This window comes from Sinocyclocheilus grahami, unplaced genomic scaffold (genome assembly GCF_001515645.1).
Source record: "Sinocyclocheilus grahami isolate Dianchi unplaced genomic scaffold, SAMN03320097.WGS_v1.1 scaffold188.1, whole genome shotgun sequence".
Lineage (NCBI taxonomy): Eukaryota > Metazoa > Chordata > Actinopteri > Cypriniformes > Cyprinidae > Sinocyclocheilus > Sinocyclocheilus grahami.
Genome location: NW_015505367.1, coordinates 953,325 through 965,283, shown reverse-complemented (window position 1 = coordinate 965,283; position 11,959 = coordinate 953,325). Strand labels below are relative to the sequence as shown.

The following is an 11,959-nucleotide window of genomic DNA, read 5'->3' as shown; positions in this document are numbered from 1 at the left end:
CGAAAAGAGAGACAAACAAGAACGGAGCTTTTTCTTTGGAAAACGCTCGCAATACACGCAGATTGCCCCCTTGAGGACATCGCGTGCGTGCTCTTCGCCCAAACATGCAACACATCGATCGTGTGTGTCATCTGGTGTCAAATAGCGATGACACGGAGGCACACACCTTCTAAATGCTCTGCTAGTGCTCGCCATAATGAATAGAGATAGCTCTTACTTTTTCCTTGGAAATGCACGCTTCAAACAGAACAGTCAATGAAGACGAAGAAGAGAAAGATGTGTGCTCCCGTCGCCTATTTATACTATAGTCGCACCAGTAGTGACGTCATGGCTGTCGCTGGCCAACGAGTTGGTGTTTTTTCAATGTATGCTTCAGACACGGGTCACGACGAGGCGTCCCCCATAGTGACCCCTAGAGGACGCAGTTCGAAGTTCCCATGAAAGGGAACACTAATATTTACAAATGTATAAATATAATAAATACAATTTAAATAGCTTGGAAACCAAAAAGTAATTTTGTGTGGAAATTTTATATTTATAAGCATTTTATACAACTACTTTAAAAGGATAGTTCACACAAAAATCATTTACTCACACTCATGCCTATCAAGCCTATTTCTGCCCAAAATAATATATTGTGAAAAATGTTAGTAACCAAACAATTTTGGTTCCATTTGACTTCCATTGTATTTTTATTCATATAATGGAAGTCAATGTGAACCAAAACTGTTTGTTTACTAACATTATTCACAATATCTTATGTTCCCAAGCAAGATGCTCAAAAAAGAAAAACGAAAAAAACACGGAATTTTTATTTTTGAGTAGACTATTACTTTAATCTGTGGAGGTTTTTTTCTTTCAGTGGGTGGAGATTGACCTTTAGCTCAGAGTGCTGTAGACTGAGGGCAGATGTTAAAAAATTTTATATACTGTGAAAACAAAATCTATGACATTTGTACAACTTCAAATAGATGCAGAAGGTTTTGTGTATAAATACATATGTTGTATAAATACATATATAAAAGGCTTTAGGAACCTCATAAACAACATGGTGTAATGTGTTGTCAGCCATGAGTCCTTTTGAAGCATTAGAGTTCATCTTAACTGTTTGTCGTCGCAACTCTTCATAGCGGTGAGACCTTTGTGTCTCGCCTCGGCACTGATGCTCTGAGCTGAGCATTATCTTCTCCTGACTGCTGCTTAGCAAAACTCACAAACACCTGTAAGGCAGTGAAACAGATGAGCTGTTAGTCCTGTCAGTCACATCTGCTGAGCAAATCGTATTCAATCTCAGTAACCAATAATTAATTTCTAACGGAAGGTCCCTAGAGCACAGCATGTTGATTTTACAGCATCAAGCTATTTTTCTTGTCTGCAGTAAAAGTGAAATGCTAAAATAACTTAAAGTCTTAACATGCTGCTGACAGCTGGTATGGACTGACGTGAAAGAGATTTGTTGCTTGAAGCTTTACACATCGCAGCTGGTTATGACTCGATGATGAAGTTACCTGGTCTAATGTGGTCTGAGACACAGAGTAGTCCTCAATGTTCAGTCTCTCCTTGTTGGTCAACACCAGCTGGAAGACTCGCGCCAGTGAGGCAGCAGCGATTTCATATTGTAAAGTGTTGTAGTGTTTCTCTCGTTGTAGACATCCTGGGAAGCTGCTTTCCATAAAGGACTCGGCCGGGATCAGGTCAGGAGGCATGCCTGCTTTTTCAGCTTTGATCTTCATCGTGACTACATAGCCACCTCCAAACCTGTCCACAAGCACAATCAATATGCACAATACATGTAAAACTAAGCATGCGCTTGTATTGTTGACCATTTCATGGATTAACGTTGTTTTGCATATCACCTTTCAAAGTTAAGAATTTAAGGCTGGAAAAACAATTTAGTTGATTTGTGATAATATGGAAATTACATACTTGACTTAAAATTGTAAGACTTTCCAAAAGAACATACTCACTTGTATTTCAGATGCTGGATTGTGCCCAGACACTTAAATGTCCCGTTGACCATGATGGCCAAGCGAGTACAAAGAGCTTCACACTCTTCCATACTGTAAATGCAAAAAATAAATAAATGCATTTATTTATTTAAATTATTTTACTTAATAATGATTTTTATTAAAAATTATTTTTTTTAAAAATCATTTTAGCGTCAGCTTGAGATATTTAAGTCACTAAGTAACAAATTATGAATGTTATAGCATTCACACAGGGGTTCCCAAACTTTTTTGTCAGCCAAACCACTTAGACATAAAATATATATTACGTGACGTACCCCCTGAGATTTTAAGTTAATGTTTCAATAATTTAACAACACATTTGCATGATGTTTACAGTTCTCTTGTGTTGGGTAATGGTCACATGACATGCAAGTAAACAAAATAATCTTTTTATTATTAAATTATTTAGGGCTGCACGACTATGCCAAAAAAGTATGTGTGATTATTTGGTGATTGGGAATTTGAACTGTGATATGACATTTGATATGTCAATGTCTCATATTGCAACTGATTTACTTTTATTTACTATGAACCAAGCCACTCTAAAAACACTACATTACAAGCTGTGTGCATGTAAATAAACATTCTGATGCTCTACTCATTTTTATATAGCAACCTTTTATTCGAAAATTGTTATTTAATAAGACATATCACTATTTCAGTTTTATTTTGATTAATTGTGCAGTCCCATTTGTGGATTTTAATGTTAGAATGTTAATGTTTCATCAATTGTTTCATTCAAAAACACCAAATGGTCCGTAAACCCTGTTTGGGAAACCCAGCGTTAATTTTAAATTCTTGCCTGTGAGACGTCAAAACGACTGCCCTCCCATCACGGATGATACTCAGAATGGCGGTCCACAGGAAGCGACGGGAGTGAGGGTCCATTCCTGTGGTGGGCTCATCCTACATTCATTTACAGAGTTAAATTACACCAATGTTTTTGTTTTGCACGATGACACTGAGAACGCTTAGGAAAAACATACCAGGAGCACTAGAGGAGGACAGCCAATCATAGCAATAGCAGTAGACAGTTTCCTCTTGTTGCCCCCGCTGTAGGTACCAGCACAGTTTCCTGCATATTCAGACAGACCCAGCTTCTGAATCCCCCACTCGGCCACCTACAGAAAACATACAATCATACAGTACACAATAATAAAGACTGTAACAGAATGCTTATCAGTTAACAGTATATCAGTAACAGCCTAACGTATTGCAGTTGTTTGTGTAAAATTAAGTGTGGAATGAACCTAAGGTTGTGTACTATTGTGTGACGTGTGTTGTGGTGGAATTTTTTTGTTGATGAGTGAATTTTAGTTTTTTTGTTTTTATGGAATTGTTATAAGGATTATTAGGATTGTATGCTCTCAAAATAATATGCTTATGTTGTAACCTGAAATTACAATATGTCCTGAGCATGCTTATGCTTCTAGGAAGGTCAAGGATACTTTTAAATAACAGGCCTCAGAAACAACTGGAATGAGTATGTTTTATAATTCCAGTTGCCACGCTAAGGCCATGCACCAACTGTATGCTTATCATCACAAGATTAAACAGACTCTAAATGGACTCTAAAGTGACTAAACTGGGAAAACTGTCAGCTGCAAGCAAGGCCGGTATGAGTGTAACCTGTAGAACACTGTAAAGCATGTGCAAGCCTTATGCAACTTGGTTATTTTAAACATGATCATCAAGGTATAAAAGCGTGTGTATTTTTCTTGTCAGGGTGTTGCTCTGATGTGTCTGAAGCAACTCCCTGCCTGCTGCAAATAAATCGTATTACTGAAAAAAATAACTTGGTGCTTGATGCTGCACAGCTCAGGAATCTAGCACACACTTTGGAAGTGGTAAGGCAATGATAGTGTCTTCTTGGATGGGACGCAGTACCCTAGTTAGAATACACCATAGGCAACCTATAAAGGAATAATTCACCCAGAATTGTAAATTTACTTCATTCAAGATGTAGATGAGTTTGTTTCTTTATCAGAACCAATTTGGAGAAATTTAGCATTACATCACTTGCTCACCACTGGCATAGTTAGGGCCCTGGTGCAGATTGTTGCTTTTGGTCCCCCTCGGTGGAAATCGTGGTCTGAGATGATGGTGTGGGGTGTGTTAATTGGTGCCATCAGAATGAGAGTCCAAATAGCTGATAAAAACATCACAATAATTGACAAGTAATCCACACAACTTCAGTCCATCAATATTTGTCTTGTGAAGTGACAGTGAAGTGATAGTGAAGCTGTGTAAAAAAGATTTTGATGTGAGCAGACAACACGGGATGGACTTTATCAATGGAGTAAGCATTATTATTATAGTTTATAGACTCATATTTTGGCTAGGTTTAAGTGATGATTTAAAGTTAAAATGATGGATGTTTCTTACAAACACACAGCTTTTCAGTTCCCAACACATAACTTGATGGACTGTGGTGTGTCGTGTGGATTATTTGTGGATTATTGTGATTGTTTATAAACTGTTTGGACTCTCAATTCGACGGCACCCATTCACTGCAGAGGATGAGCGAGTGATGTAATGCAAATTTCTCCAAATATGTTCTGGTGAAGAGACAAACTCATCTACATCTTGGATGGCCTGAGGTGTGTCCATTTTCAGCAAACTTTCATTTTAGAGTGAACTTTTCCTTTAAGTCAGATTGAAAATTTCTTTGACCAAGGTGAATGAGGTGTTTGGCTGTGAGACTTACTCGGCTAATCTCAGATTCAGGGATCCCGCGGAGGCGAGCGTACAGGTACAGGTGCTCCCTTCCCGTCAGCAGCTCGTCTATGGCATCAAACTGAGGGCAGTAGCCCATATTCTGGTGCACATCCAGGATATTGGTGAGAATACTGAAGAAAAACACAGTTCATGTTTAGCATGTGCATCCAATGCAGATAAACAACTCTTTATATCTTTGTATATTACCTGTATCCAGCTACTGACGCCTCCCCTGATGTCACATCCGTGTCTCCGGTCAGCATTTTAAAGGTTGTGGTTTTACCTGCACCATTTACACCAAGAAGCCCAAAGCACTGCAGAAAACATTTAAGTTGATTCCCACATTACTGTTCGGTCATTCATTTCAATCGGAGCAACAGTACGGCTTAGAAATGATACACATAAAAAGTATTTTCGGTGATACCTCTCCTGCTGGAACTCCTACACAGATTTTGTCCACTGCTGGTCGTTTTCTGCGCCTGTATGTCTAAGATGAGACTGTACTCTTTAGCACGGCAATAATGGTAATTAAAAATGCTACAAGTTAAACTCTGACATAGCTTACAAAATATAAAATGGATGCTTTTTATCTTAGTCACTTGAGGTGCTTTCGCACAGCGTAGTTCTAGGAGCTATGAAAAGTTTCCTCCGGTGCGAAGTACCTTTGGTCTGGCCACTTACTTTTGACAAGTCTCGGATTAGAAGGATGTCATTCTTGTTTCCTCCTTTATAAATGCGCTCTCTCTCCTGAGCTACATCATCATCTTCATCTTTAACTGGACTCTTCCCATAGTATGACACCCTACACAAATAATAGACAGAAATAATAGTTACCATCATATGCTGTTTTAAGATACAGTGTGGAAAACACAAAGTAAAGCAATTAAATATTAATATAACAGATTAAAGGTAACTTTTTAAATGTTTTTTTGTTTTGTTTTTGCAGCTGTAGAGTAAAAATCTGGACATACATGATATGAAACTGAGCAGAATCTCAGAAAATATGAATATGTCTTTTTGTCCTCACCAGTGATCAAGAAAAAAATTGTACTGGATGAGCAGATTAAAGATGAAATAGACAAAACCCTCCACAGCCATACAGAAGAGATTCTTCCCCACAAAGTTCCATCTGAATGGATCCATGGAAAACTCCTCCCCTGTGCCAAAACAGAATTTATTGTAAGGACAGTTGTCTTATCATCACAAGATTAAACATCCAAATTGCATCATGCAATTTTACTTTTGTGGAGTCACCAGTGGCAGTTCTGCCTCACTTGTTACCATAGTTCTCCATATTAGCAGTGTTATTTAGCAATTTTTGATTAATATTATTAACACTACCAGGTCAGTAAGATTTCTGGTAACATTTTAGGTACAACGCCTTTATATATATTGCATTATAAAAGTAGTTTTGATGCATTAGTTTGGTCTTGTAACGCACCTTGTTTCTTGATTGTTAAACCTTTAGAAAGTACACTGCATTAAAACACATGGTGAACACATTATATTATCAATATATAATGCATTTTAACTTTGGTTTCAATTATTAATAAAAATATATAATGCATTACAACACACATTATGAATACCTTTGTAATACATTATACATTAAGGCTAAAAGTACAGTTTTCCCACTTTTTTTAGACATTAACACTTTTATTCAGCAAGGACACATAAAATTAATCAAAAGTGGAAGTCTTTACAAAAGGTTTGAACTTCAAATCATCAAATATTCCTGAAAAAATGTACAAATGTTTTCAACATTGATAGTAATAAGAAATGTTATTTGAGCACCAAATCACCAAAGGATCATGTGATCCTGAAGACTAAAGTAATGGCTGCTGAAAATTCAGCTTTGCATCACAATATATTCAAATAGCAAACAGTTATTTCAAATTGTAATGATACTTCACTATTTTACTGGTATTATTGATCAAATAAATGCAGCCTTAGTGATAATATAATATAATATGATATGATATAATATAAACAACAGGATAAGACTGTGACATTTTTTCTTTGTGTTTCACAGGAGAATAATGTGACCCTGGAGCACAAAACCAGTCTTAAGTCGCTGGGGTATATTTGTAGCAATAGCCAAAAAATACATTGTATGGGTCAAAATTATTGATTTTTCTTTTATGCCAAAAATCATTAGGTTATTAAGTAAAGATCATGTTCCATGAAGATATTTTGTAAATTTCCTACTGTAAATATATTAAAACTTGATTTTTAATTACTAAAATACATGGCTAAGAACTTCATTTGGACAACTTTAAAGGCGATTTTCTCAATATTTAGATTTTTTTGCACCCTCAGATTCCAGATTTTCAAATAGTTGTATCTCGCCCAAATATAGTCCTATCCTAACAAACCATACATCAATGGAAAGCTTTCAGATTAAATCTCGAAAAATTTTGAAAAACTGACCCTTATGACTGGTTTTGTGGTCCAGGGTCACTAATCTACGAATTTTGAGGCGAGAAGATGCAGTTCAATTGGATTTAGACAAGTGAATATATGTTTTCTGCAGAATTTTAGACACACTTTTTATACGCATGCTTAATTTTTTTTAGAGATGGACTGAATTATTTTTAGAAATTGCATTCAAATCCACTTTCAAAAATCTGAGGAGATAACATTGTCAATTTGAACAGGCATGACAACAACTGTTGTTTCATTATTACGTATTGTTAATAGACAGTGTTGGGCAAGTTACTCTGAAAATTTAATCAAATTACTGATTGCTGATTACTTCTTTTAAAAGTAATCACGTTACTGTTCTGATTACTTTATTTCAAAAGTAATTAGTAATTAATTACATTACTAGTTACGTTACTTTTTTCTCCATTAAATTTATGAAATCTCAGCATACACGCTCCCGATAAATATTTGTTATTAAAGCATCAACATTCACAGAACACTGTTATTTTTAACTAAAGCAAGCAGCTGCTGCGTGCATGGTTTGGCAGCAAATGCCAGCAAAGAGCACTGCAATAATCTTTAAAAGACATCTCAGTTTATCGCAATCTCACAAATCTCTGTTATAACATTATAAATATATGCATAATGAATCTTTCATAATGTCTACAATTCGTGTGTTATAATGAGAGGATTCGTGAGCACGCAAATTTCAGCACTGCATTGCTCAACGCTGCAAACACGTGTCATAGCCTAAATAGAAACTCTGCATACGCTTGCACATGTTAATTGTTTATATTTTATATTAGTTCATGTTTCTTTTGTGCAATAGATTAATAACAATTTATTTGTTTTAGATATTTTATGTTTAGATATTTCTATTTTGCGGGAGTCCCGTGAATCATTTTATTCTCCCGCATCCCGCACACCCACGAGTGTCTGTACCCGCCCACAGCAGCACTCGCCCATCTTCTCAGGTCTCTAATCCACTGGCACTTGACTCGACAGTGCGTGTGCTACATCCTTTTTACAATCTAGATGATAAAACACTGCATTCTGTCAGCAATGTAACACGGCAGTAACGTACAGAGACCTCAGCTTGTAACTATACTCTAATTACGATTTTGAAAATTATAACTCGTTAAATTACTCCGTTACTAAAATAGTAACCAAATTACAGTAACGCTACATTACTAAGTAATGCGTTACTGCCCAACACTGTTAATAGATAAACTTACCAAATCGGGCATAGACATCAGTTACGGCTTGGTTCATGGCCATATCAATGAGACCTCGACCGAGACAGAAGTGAGGGAAGACCAGTAACACCTTCTTCAACACCTCATTAAACATTAGCAGAGACTGAAGCATTTGTGAAGAAAAAACACAAGCAATTACTGCAAAATAAGGAACCAGACAATTGTTACTTTATCGGTAAACATGGACTTTTTTTCTGTGTAACTTTAAAGCATTACTGAGACTAAAAGGTACTAACTTATAATGTATCATTTAAATTATAACAAAAACTGACATAAAAATATACCCTGTTGTTTTCAAAGAGCTCTAAGATGAAGGTGATGGCGCTACTGTTGATACCAATGAAAAGGTTGATGCAGGAGAGGGACACATATGCCGTGCTGGGTACATTGAACATGTAGGACATGGGGTACATCATGGGCGTCACTGACCACCTGCATAGAGAAGAGTGAAAGAAAAATCACTGTTGTGCTTAGCTGATTTTCTTCAAATGAGTCTGAACCTACATAAGTCACTGACTGACCCATAGAGACAAAGCAAAGCGACCAGTGCTGGCAGATTGGTCGGTGACGTGTAGCATTTCTTATCAAAAGCCACGAAAATGCCCACAACCATTGCTGTGCTGACAGAGTAGTTCATCTGGCACAAACAAACAAAAGGGATGTGAGCAATCAAGCGGTAATCCAAACACACTTTGCAATGACTAATGACTGACATTTCTCAGAACTGCCCTTGTTAACACACAATGCTGATGAATCTCACCATGTCCCAGAAAAAGTTGGCGACCCAGTAGACCAGAGGGCTGACTCCACTAACAAATTGCAGATGCTTGGCCTTGGTGACACGTTCCTGAATGAGGTAGAGGATGAAGCTGGCTGGGATGAAGGACATGGCAAAGATGACGCAAATGGCCACCACTGCATCCACTGATGTGGTGAGACTGTCCAAAAGGAAAAGCAGCATTTTACTCACTACAAGACTTTATGTTTTTCTTAAACAAATCCATACACTTAAAATTATCCATACACTTGTTTAGTATTTATATTTATGTATGAAAACAATTGAAACAATGTGTATCAGATTTCAGGGTTTCTGATTTCCTGACTACATATGTCACACCCCTGTGGACTGTCAAGTATGGTTTCTCCCTCTGTGTCCTTATTTGGTTGTTCCTGTTCTCATTATTAGTTAATCACCTCATTGTGCTCACCTGTCTGCCCCTCGTTATCCACCCTATATCAGTTCCTGTCCATTGTGTTCCAGTTTGTCAGTTATTGTGAATGTTATTCTGTGCGTGTGCTCCTACCCTCTTGTCAAATTATTAAAGGTTTATTGTATCCTTCATCCTCGTCGTCCTGCCTGTTCCCTGGCACAGCAACAGCGGGACAGAATAACTGACCGAAAACGAGATGTCAACGGCTGAAGACAGGCTTTGGTGTCTGCGGCAGGGTGGTCGGGATTTGGAGAGGTATGTGGAGGAGTTCCTAGAGCTCTCTCACCGGGTGAGCTGGTTGGAGTCTGTCCTCTGGGTCTGTTTTCGGCTGGGGCTGGATGATGACGTAATCAGCGGTGCTCTTCCCACGTATAGCTTTCCCCTGATCGAGCTGGTTAATCAGGTCCTGTATCTAAATGGAGTTAATCTGGAGGTAGAAGAAGTTGGTCTTCCGGAGTCGAGTCTAGTCACAGCTGATAGTCATGAGTCTAGTCAAGTCACAGGTGATCATCATGAGTCAGGTCTAGTCACAGTTGATCGTCATGAGTCTAGTCAAGTCACCACAGATCTTCATGAGACCAGTCAATTTACAGCTGTTCTTCATGAGGCAGATCAAGTCACAGCGGGTCTTCACGAGTCTAGTCAGATCTCAGCTGATCATCCAGAGTCACGTCACATGACGGCTGTTTGCTCAAAATCCTGTCATTTCCTGTCTGTTGCACCCAGATCAAGGACTGTTCTTCTGTATCCCAGTCTGGCTTCCAGCGTGGAGGACCCACCGCTGGTGTCGGCACGGGCAGCTGGCATCCCTAAACCAGCGCTCTCAAGCCCGCCAGTCTCTGTCATGAATCCAGTCCCTCCCGAAAACCACCCCGCTGCACCAGCTCACCCCTCGCCCGGACCCTCCACATACCCATACAAAGGATCCGGTTACCCATCTCATCCCAGCACCGTCTCTGTCTTCAGCCCAGAAGTGCGGGCTGTTCCCGAGTTAAGCCCAGGGAGGGCTCCTGTTCCCGAGTTAAGCCCAGGGAGGGCTCCTGTTCCCGAGTTAAGCCCAGGGAGGGCTCCTGTTCCCGAGTTAAGCCCAGGGAGGGCTCCTGTTCCCGAGTTAAGCCCAGGGAGGGCTCCTGTTCCCGAGTTAAGCCCAGGGAGGGCTCCTGTTCCCGAGTTAAGCCCACGGAGGGCTCCTGATCCCGAGTCGAGCCCACGGAGGGCTCCTGATCCCGAGTCGAGCCCACGGAGGGCTCCTGATCCCGAGTCGAGCCCACGGAGGGCTCCTGATCCCGAGTCGAGCCCACGGAGGGCTCCTGATCCCGAGTCGAGCCCACGGAGGGCTCCTGCTGGCTTCCAGCGTGGAGGACCCACCGCTGGTGTCGGCACGGGCAGCTGGCATCCCTAAACCAGCGCTCTCAAGCCCGCCAGTCTCTGTCATGAATCCAGTCCCTCCCGAAAACCACCCCGCTGCACCAGCTCACCCCTCGCCCGGACCCTCCACATACCCATCCAAAGGATCTGGTTACCCATCTCATCCCAGCACCGTCTCTGTCTTCAGCCCAGAAGTGCGGGCTGTTCCCGAGTTAAGCCCAGGGAGGGCTCCTGTTCCCGAGTTAAGCCCACGGAGGGCTCCTGATCCCGAGTTAAGCCCACGGAGGGCTCCTGATCCCGAGTTAAGCCCACGGAGGGCTCCTGATCCCGAGTTAAGCCCACGGAGGGCTCCTGACCATCCAAACGTTCCATCTCATCCCAGCACTGTCTCTGTCCTAAGCCCACGGAGGGCTCCTGATCCCGAGTCAAGCCCACGGAGGGCTCCTGATCCCGAGTCGAGCCCACGGAGGGCTCCTGATCCCGAGTCGAGCCCACGGAGGGCTCCTGATCCCGAGTCGAGCCCACGGAGGGCTCCGGATCCCCAGTCGAGCCCAAGAAGGGCTCCGGATCCCCAGTCGAGCCCAAGAAGGGCTCCTGATCCCCAGTCAAGCCCAGGAAGGGTTCCTGATCCCCAGTTCAGCCCAGGAAGAGCTCCACCCCCAGAGCTCGCTCCCGTGACAGCTCCACCCCCAGAGCTCGCTCCCGTGACAGCTCCACCAAGTGCCCGCTCCTCCAGAGCGCCGACCAGAGCCCGCTCCTCCAGAGCGACCCCCAGGATTCCTGGATTTCCCCAAGAAGATTTTGGGGGGGGGGGCCATACACCCGTGGCTGAGCCAGCCAAGGCCACAGAGGATCCACCATGGCCTCCCGAGTCCCCTACTCCGCCGTGGCCTCCCGAGGTCCCCTGCTCCGCCGTGGCCTCCCGAGGTCCCCTGCCCCGCCGTGGCCCCCCCAGGTCCCTTGCCCCGCCGTG

At 41.4% G+C, this 11,959-nt stretch overlaps 1 pseudogene; it reads right to left on the bottom strand.

Moving 5' to 3' along the window:
• Positions 1-450: 450 nt before the first annotated feature.
• Positions 451-11,959, bottom strand: part of LOC107594649 (retinal-specific ATP-binding cassette transporter-like) — a 23,618-nt pseudogene continuing 12,109 nt past the window's right edge.